We start from the raw sequence: 9,358 nt of genomic DNA, 5'->3' as shown, positions 1-9,358 counted from the left end.
TTTAAATGGCTGGCGATATCTGATCATGTTAATCTATGGTTTATGGAGCTGTGACGGAAATGGGCTGGGAGCCAGAAAAGCCCAGTTCTTGTGCCAGTTCTGCCACCAACTCTAGGCAAACAGTAAACGCTCCAGAGCCTTGCTTTGGTCATCACACTGACTTGGGTTTGACAGGACCAGCTCACCTCACTGGGTTATTGAAATGATTAGATGGGACAATATATGTAAAGAATGGTACCAGGCACTTTATAAGCAACCCATAAATGTTAGCTAGTATTTTCCCATCACCTTGACAGTCAGGTCCAACACGGCCATCCTCCTTCCAACCATCGTTCAGCACTAGTAACTTTCCACTTGATCAATGGGTTTGCATGTAGATAGAGATAAATGCTGGCCCAGCCATGAGCAGGTACAGGGTGGATCTGAAAGCTGTCTGTAACCCGAGAGGCACATGGCTTTATTTACTTCACTCCATTAATCTATGTGCTATGGCAGCCCCAGCCCAATCCTGGGCTACTGATGAATGTAACAGGGACCTGATTATGTTCTATATGGCAGCCCAAGCAGTAATACTCCCGTCATTTCCTGGATGTGAAAAGTGCACCGAAATGTGAAACTGTCCACTGAGCACGCACTCAGACTGGAACTAGTGCACCAGACTCGAGGGGAAGAGATCTTCATCAAGTCCAATTCAGACTATGGGGTGAGAGCTGTTTAAATCCCCTCTGCCCTTGTTTGCCCATCGATAAAATGGGACAGTTGTTTCTTGCCTTATATTTACTGCCTACCCTCCCTGCCTTAAGTCCAGACTCTGACCATCTTACCTGGAGCATTTTGACAATTATGGGGTCCCTTCCTTCTTCCTACCCACCCTTCCATCCTAGACAGTCCTCCAGAATGTTCTAACATGCAAATCTGGTTGTGTTGCTCCCCAGCTAAAACTCTCCCAATGTTTTTCCCCCATGAAATTCTGGAAAAGACTCCAGAGGCCTTACCCCCCAGCATCTGGCCCTGACCATCTCTCAACCTCACCTCTCCCTCTCCATCCTCCTCTCCCATGGCTTATCCTGCTGCAGCATCCTTGCAGCTCCCTGGGTTCCCCTTCACCCTGGACACTTAACACGGTGCTCCTCACTGCATCTGCACATTAGAAGTACCTAGGAAGCTTCTAGAGGTCGCAGAACCCAACCCCACTTCCTGGAGAGCCTGATGGCATTGGTCTGGGAATCCCAGGTGAAGGTAATTAACAGCCAGGGTTGATGATTGACCCACCACCAGATTGTGATTGCCCTTAAATATGTTGGTGACCTAGACCAATGGGTCTTTGTTTACTGTTTGCTGTGTTGTTTGACTTTGGGTGCAGAAGTTTGAGTTATTCTGACTCAGTTCACAACAAGAAGCCATCACTGTGCTCTGGCAGATCTCTCTTTTGCTTTCTCCATTTATTCCCTTTATTCCCAGTCCCAATGTCACTCCCCCTCCTTTGGTGATCATGCGCCTGCGTTCACTCTGTATCCTGTCCTTTTTTTGTGGCCCTGTCAGGTGCATTTTTAGGGTTTGCTCACCATTTCAATTGCATATGTGGTCAAGGGCTATGGGTATCATTCTGTGCCTTTCTTCTTTGCATCCAGCACTATGTTTTTTTTGGGAGGGGGGTTGGGGGGATTTTGGTTTTGGGTTTTTGGTTTTTTTCAGTACTCTACAAATTACACTTTATTAAGACCAAGTACTATGCTGAGTAAAATTGGGAAGATCTTGATTTCGTTTGACTATAAAAAAATTGAAATTCCTTTTAACTTTACTTCTTAATGAATTCCACCCTCCCCCCCCCAGAAAACCCCCATACATGTGCATACACACACACGTACACGTACACTTCAAAAACAACATCTAAGTGACCTCTTTGGAAAAGGTTATTGGGGCAGTTTTAGTGATTTTCCTTAAATCACTCACTCCCCTAGAGTATTGTAACTACATCAGTAGAGTCTGCTACGAAAGATGTCCCAGAGCTATGTTTTAAGAACACTATGCTGGTACCAAAATTCATGATCGTCATTCTAAAGATTCACAGAAGGACTTCCCTGGTGGTACAGTGGTTAAGAATCCACCTGCCAATGCAGGGGACACGGATTCAGTCCCTGGTCCGGGAAGATCCCATGTGCCAGGGAGTAACTAAGCCTGTGCACCACAACTACTGAGCCTGTGCTCTAGAGCCCGCGAGCCACAACTACGGAAGCTGCACACCTAGAGCCCTTGCTCCGCAACAAGGGAAGCCACCGCAATGAGAAGCCCGCACGCCGCAGCAAAGAGTAGCCCCCGCTCACTGCAACTAGAGAAAAGCCCACATGCATCAACGAAGACCCAACACAGCCAAAAAAAAAGATTCACCAAATGCACAATGTGCATCCCCCAGGGACCAGGTCCACTTGGCCTCCAACCCCCATCTCACAATGTCGGAGTAAATATCTCTGCACATAACCCTTAGGAGCCCAGTTGAGAATCTCTTGAAGATACATACCCAGAAATGCATTTGTCAGGAAGTGGGGCATGTATGTTTCCATGTTAGCTGACCAAGTGTTCCCAAACAGTTCTTCAGAATGGCTGCACCAATCCACACTCCCAGGCCAATGTTTCCTTTGTCTGTTTCAATATTGGGGGGCTGAGGATCTGTCTGAGAATCTGATGAGACACTTGGAAACTTTTCTCCAGAAAAAGTAAATATTATTATAATAATCATTAAAACAATATTTATGTATTAAAATAACAATATTAATATTTATTTATCCAGATACATGTATTAGTTTATTAAATTTTTTCAACAACTTATAAACGTTCGCATTACTATTTTTTAATTGTGATAACATGCAATTAACCATTTTAAAGTGTACAATTCAGTGGCACTGAATGCATTCACAATGTTGTATAACCACCACCTCTCTCTAGTTTTAAAACTTTTTAAATTTAATTTTTTCAGATTTACTGAGATATAATTGATACATAAAACTGTGTAAGTTGAAGGTGTACAATGTGTTGATTTGATACCTTTGTAAATTGCAAAATGATTACTATGATACTACTAGCTACCAACTCCATCTCATCACCCCAGATGAACACTCCATCTTCTTTAAATGATCACTCCCGTTCCCCTTCCTTCACCCCCCAGGGACAACCAGGAGTACACTTTCTGTCTCTATGGATTTGACAATTCTGGACATTTTATACAAAAGCAGTAGTACAATTTGTGACCTTTTGTGTCTGGCCTCTTTTACTTAGCATAACATTTTCAAGGTTCATCCATGTTGTAGCATGTAACAATATTTCATTTCTTTTTATGGCTGAATAATATTTCATTTTATGTATACACCATAAAATGAAATAAACATTTAGAGATTTCTATGTGGACGTATGTTTTCATTTCCCTAGGAGTGAAATTGTTGCGTCATAGGGTAATTCTATGTTTAACTCTTTGAGGAACCCCCAAACAGTTTTCCACAGTGGCTGTACCATTTTTACATCCCCACCAACAATGTCCAAGAGTTATTTCTTCATATTCTTACCAACACTTGTTATTTTCTGTTTTTATATTGTTGTTATAGCCATCCTAGTGAGTGTGAAGTAGTAGCTCATTGTGGTTTTGATTTGCATTTTCTTTTTGTTTTAATTGAAGTACAGTTGACTTACAATATTGTGTTAGTTTCAGGTGTACAGCAAAGTGATTCGATTTTATATATACACATATCCTTTCTTTTGATTCTTTTCCATTATTGTTTATTACAAGATATTGAATGTAGTTCCCTGTGCTACCCAGTAAATCCTTGTTGCTTATCTATTTTATATATGGTAATGTGTATCTGTTAATCCTATACTCTTTATTTATCCCTCCCCACCCAATCTGCATTTCCTTACATGACCAGTGACATGGAACATCTTTTCATATGCTTTTTGGCCATTTGTACATCTTCTTTGGAGAAGCACCTATTCAGGTCCAGAGGTAGATATTACTATTAGCTTCATTTTCTAAATTAAGGAATTGAGGCCAAACTGGTTTGGAAACCGAGGTGACCAGACAGCAGAGCCAGTGAATAAGAGTGCCCCACTTTGCATTTGTGGAAAGGGAGTTACTGAACACCCTCCACCAAGATTCCATAGACTTCACATTCAGAATTCTGCCTGGGATGGTGAGTCTAGTATAAGATGAGGTGTGTGATTCTCAGTATAAGCTCGGACGAATGAATGAAGCAACTGCAAGTCCCTTCAGAGCTTCCTTCGCCTCAAAAGAAACAACTTTATCACACAAGAATTCATAATTCAGCCTCTGATTCTGTGTGCACCCCAGGACCGCTCCAGAGCATGCCCCACCCTCTGCGAGCTGAGGCCGCCTGCCTAGTGCCTTAAGGGCTGCCAGTGGAAGCCTGGCTGTCTAGTCAGTGTTGTTATTACATCTGGATCAATTCTTAATCTTTCAGTTTAGCTTTGAGCTGCTTGGTGACCTCTGACAGATCAGGTATAAATCATTCCACCCTGCCCAGGTAAGAGGCATCACGCCAGCTGTGGCCCTGTGATATCTGAGATTTTCTTGGAGGCCAGACCTCTTCTAAAGGCGGCGCGTGGTTCTCAGCCATGACCAGTTCAAAGGCAGGCAGATTCCTTGGCGTTAGTGAAAGGTGAAATCAACAGCAGCGTGTCAGCTCTGTCTTTGCTCCAGGTAGAAAGAGGCCATGCATTCCATCCATTGACAAAGTATCTGAGTGCTGGGAGTCACTTTCTGGGATGCCATGAGGCTAATCTACATTATTGATCTAGTTCAGAATTTGTACTTTTAGAATTCAGAGAAGCAGGCAGTGAAAAGTGAAAAGAGGACGAAGCGACGCGGAGGAGACAGTAGCGACTTGAGAGCGCGGCCACCACTGCCGCCAGCATGAGCCTCCCCAACAAGCCCAAGGGTGAGATGACCCGGGCGGAGCCGTAAAAGCGGGAGGAGGAGAAGTTTAACACGCAGCCACTCTCCATGCTCACCCAGTGGGTCAAGAACAACACCCAAATGCTCAGCTGCCGCAACAAGAAGCTCCTGGGCCCCGTGAAGGCCTTCGACAGGCACTGCAACATGGTGCTGGAGAATGTGAAAGAGTTGTGGACCGAAGTCCCCAAGAATGGTAAGGGCAAGAAGAAGTCCAAGCCAGTCAACAAGGACCACTACATCTCAAAGATGTGCCTGCGTGGGGACTCGGTCATTGTGGTCCTGCGGAACCCACTCATCGCATGCAAGTAGGAGCCTCCTGCCGGCCGTCAGAACTTGCCCCCTCATTCTGCGAAGACCTGCCCTTTGTGCTGGGAATAATAAAGTCATGTGTTTTTTCTAAAAAAAAAAAAGAAAGAAAGAAAAAGAAATATTTAGTGATCGCCTCCTATGGGTTAAGAGTGGAATCAACACCATCACATAATAAACCATTTAATCTCTCCAGCCATCCCATGAATTGATTATTATTGTCACCATTATCTTACAGGGAGCAATTTTATTTTTTTTAACTTTTTATTTTATATTGGTGTATGGCTGGTTAACAATGTTGTGAGAGTTTCAGGTGCACAGTAAAGCAACTCCGTTATACATGTATCCATTTTCCCCCAAACTCCCCTCTACAGGGAGGAATTTTAGTTCTGAGAGTTAAATGGCCTTACTGAGGTCATAGGGCTAGTAAGGGCTAAAATCCAAATCTATCAGACTTTTATTCCTAGGCTCTTTCTCATCTCAAAATCTCAATAAGTCTTTATTTTCTGCCTCACCCTTCCCAGGAGTTCCTCTCTCCAAATCCACGTGGAAGAATAGAAAAGTCTTTGTAGCTGCAGAGACCCAAGTTCAGGTATGGACTGGGCTAATACATAGGTGCAACCCACTTCACTTCACTTCATCAGTTTTCTCATTTGCAAAATGGGATTGTTGTGAGGATAGACTGAGTTAAGAGAAATGAGTGCAGCTTGAGAATTGTGGCTTCTAGAAAATTTCTTTGTTGAGTTACACACATTTTCAAGAAGGTTCTTAAAGATGACACAACTTTAAGACCAAAAGGGATGCGTATTTAGTGGTGAAATTTTAGAAACCACGGCAGTTCCTTAAGTAGGTCATAAGAAAGCACCTTAAATTACATCTCATGGGTAACCTCACATAATACACGGGCAGACATGTGCTAAGGTTGGCAGGGTCCTAATCACTGAAGAGAAAAGATTCATACTTTGTCTTGTAGGTGATCTAGTATCCCTGGAAAGAAAGCAATTGAAATCTCAGCATTCTATCTGCCAGGACTTGTTACCAATGGAAAAGATAGTCTGATTTCTGATTTGTTTATTTTGAAAGCTATTTGATCATTCTGGCTCCCAGGCAAAGAGAAAGCTCTTTTTGGCCAACTAGGGCTAAAAGAACCTGATGAATGGTAAATCTGTCTGCCTGCAAAGTCCCATCAGATCCACAGTTCACATTAAGCAAGATGGAGAGAAGTCAACAGAGCTTTATTTTTCTGATGAGAAAATATGACCCAACCTTCATTTTCTCTTCTGTTCATAGACCCTTTCTTTTCTCTTGTACCACTTTCTCTTGATTTTTCATGTTTGAGTCAATCAGTCAATCAGCAAACCAATCAGCCTGCAGGGAAGTGGTGCTGTATACTAATAGCAGGAACGGTGGTATTAACAGCGGTGATGGTGGCAGGAATCGTAGTAGTAGTAGTAGCAAAACAATAACTTCACTTTAGTGCCAGGCACCATGCTAATCCTCTAACATTTCAATCTATTTTATTATCCCAGAGGAGCTCATTACTTTTTGCACTGTCACACAGCTGGATAGTGGTGGAGTTGGGTTTGAAGCCAGGTCTGAGTCTAGAACCCTTACTCTTGCCCACCCACTGTGCCTTGCAATCTAAGATGAGTGGATTTGAAGTCAGACTAATGCAAGATCAAATTCTACCATTTCCCAGCAGTGTGACCCCTCTGAGTGTCCTCATCTGCAAAAATGGCATTAATAAAACCTACTTTCGCAGGTTGCCGTTAGCATCAGAGTGTACATACATTGCACACCAAGCACTTACCTTATGTGAGGGCCTGCCCTTCCTGTTAGGCTTAATGGGTAAGGGAATAGATTCTGAGGTCAGTATTTGAGGTTCAAATGCCGGAACCACCACGTCTAGGTGCTTAGTGTCTCTGTGCCTCTATTTTCTCGTCTGAAAATGGAGCCATTGTGTAAGTGGGATTACGGGGGGCACGCAACGCAATAACATCTGTAAAGCATTTACCAGAGTGTCTGATGAGTAAGAAGAGCTCAAGCAACATGGACTGTTATCAGTATTATCATTTGATCCTCCACATCCTGAAGAGCACCTGGCTTGATGTATTTGGATGAATGCATTTGAATGAACGCTAGGCTCAGCAAGGGTAGCCCATAACGCACTCCTTTCCAATTCAGGATTAGTATATGCATTCTGCCCACCTCACTGGATGCCTCCCTGGTGTTACATTCAGCTGGTTACTCTGTTCCTCACCTCCCTGGGAAGGTGTCTCTGTGTAGGAAGGTGTCCCCCATGAAGAGGACGCTGTTGTGATGGATGGTTCTGCTGGAACTGCAGGGCATTGACAAACGCCAGCTTCATACATCACAGAGCCATCAGGACTGGCACTTAGGTAATGTATTATGTGAATACATCGTCAGAACGCTGTCACCCTGGTGATGGATTCGGCAACAGATGGGGCTGTCATAAGAAGGAAGGAGAAGAGAGTGTAGGAGGAAGGGAAAACCTCTAGTTGATGAAGAGGAGGTCTTAACAGTGAGCTACAAAGTGCCCCAAGCTGTCTGGCTGATAAATGCTAAGAGGGTCCTGGGGACGGGAAAGGTGGCAGGGTACCACCGTGGGTGGGTGATTAGCCTGAACACCTGGGGCCTTGGGGTCTAGTCATGACTCATCTCACGACTCCTGCTAAGCCCTCGTGACCTTCTCTCATCCACAAAGTGAGTATGCTATGGAGTACTGCTGAAAAGTGAGGTACAGTACTAAAGGGCTTTACATCAACGGTCTTATTTAATCCACAAAATTACCACATGCTATAGGCATTACTAAAATTATCCTCAATATTCATATAGGACGCTGAAGCTTAAAGAGTTTAAATAACCTACCCAAGAACAAGTATAGGGAACAGATTCAAACACCAGCTGTCAGACTTCCAAGCCTATAGGATAAACCACTATGTTATTATGACCCAGCCCTTATGTAAATTAAGGGATTCTACAAAGGCTTGATCTCATTATGACCAGTATACAAGTCCACCGTGAGTACTAACTATTGAACTACAAAGTCCATTGTCCGTGCCTCAGCTTTTTAAAGATGGGCAGACTCTTGAAAACCCTGAATTCTTGAACATCTTTCTCTCCAAATATGAGGAATTCCTATGTCAACATGCTAGAATGGTGTTATTACAGTGTCCTAGAGTATCATCTTCAGCAGATTGTCCATAGCTTTCATGTCTGGCAGTGAATAGCAGTGGCCATGAGGGCAGGACATACAGTATTTGAGGGAAATATGTTTACGGTGTTCAAACTCCTCACCTCCCCTGGGACTTACACAGCCAACCACTTTGAGCCTACGTGGAACAAGGTCTTGTTTGTCCAACTGCAACAGTTACCAGACAATAAATAAATTAGAGCAGCCCTCATGGTGTAGCTACTTACACATGAAGGGTAGGAGTGGCAGAAGGCTGTGTGACCTTCAGGAAAACCATGGAACTTGGAGTCAGAACGCTTGGCTTATTGACTCACTAACCTCCTAACTGTAGGCAAAACATTTTTGTTTCTCATCAGTCTCCTAACCTTTAAAAAGGAAATCTCTAAGCTGAACTGTCACTGAGGTTTCCTCCAATTCTGCATCCTATGATTCTCTGAGCGTTAAGCTCTGCACTCACCTCGTGTGCAAACTTCCAGACTAGAGCAAAGGCTACCAAAACACTAGTGGAACGAAGTGCCTAACCCGTCCAGTGGCAGCTACTAGCATATGCACAAAGTGAAAGTGCTAACTTCACAGATTTGGATATTCACCCTGTAATGGTGAGGTTTAATTTCAGCAGAGAGGTTCCATGTCACATAATGGTGTATCATTGCACTATGTTTTACTTCCCTTAGCAAATAAAGTATGCAGGCCAAAAAATGAAAGGAACATACATTGTTTTATTGTCTTGTGAAATTGCTGGGTTTCAAGCCAATAGAATGCCTTGATGCTCAAGTTCTCCAGGGTGATACAAAGTGCAGTGCATCTCTGTTTGGGAAGCTAAGTTTAATAAACAGAGTAATCCCCTGGCAGGCCCTGGGATTTTTCTAATATCCTGA

General features: G+C 43.4%; 1 pseudogene across 1 annotated transcript; it reads left to right on the top strand.

Moving 5' to 3' along the window:
- The first annotated feature begins 4,918 nt into the window (after nt 1–4,918).
- On the top strand, nt 4,919–5,311 carry LOC309832971 (small nuclear ribonucleoprotein Sm D2-like; annotated as a pseudogene). The gene has a single exon. The product of its transcript is annotated as a small nuclear ribonucleoprotein Sm D2-like (transcript).
- Nucleotides 5,312–9,358: the final 4,047 nt, after the last annotated feature.

The sequence above is a fragment of the Grampus griseus genome, assembly GCF_964374135.1.
Source record: "Grampus griseus genome assembly, chromosome: 14".
In the NCBI taxonomy this organism is placed as follows: Eukaryota; Metazoa; Chordata; class Mammalia; order Artiodactyla; family Delphinidae; genus Grampus; species Grampus griseus.
This window is presented reverse-complemented; position numbering and strand designations above follow the sequence as displayed.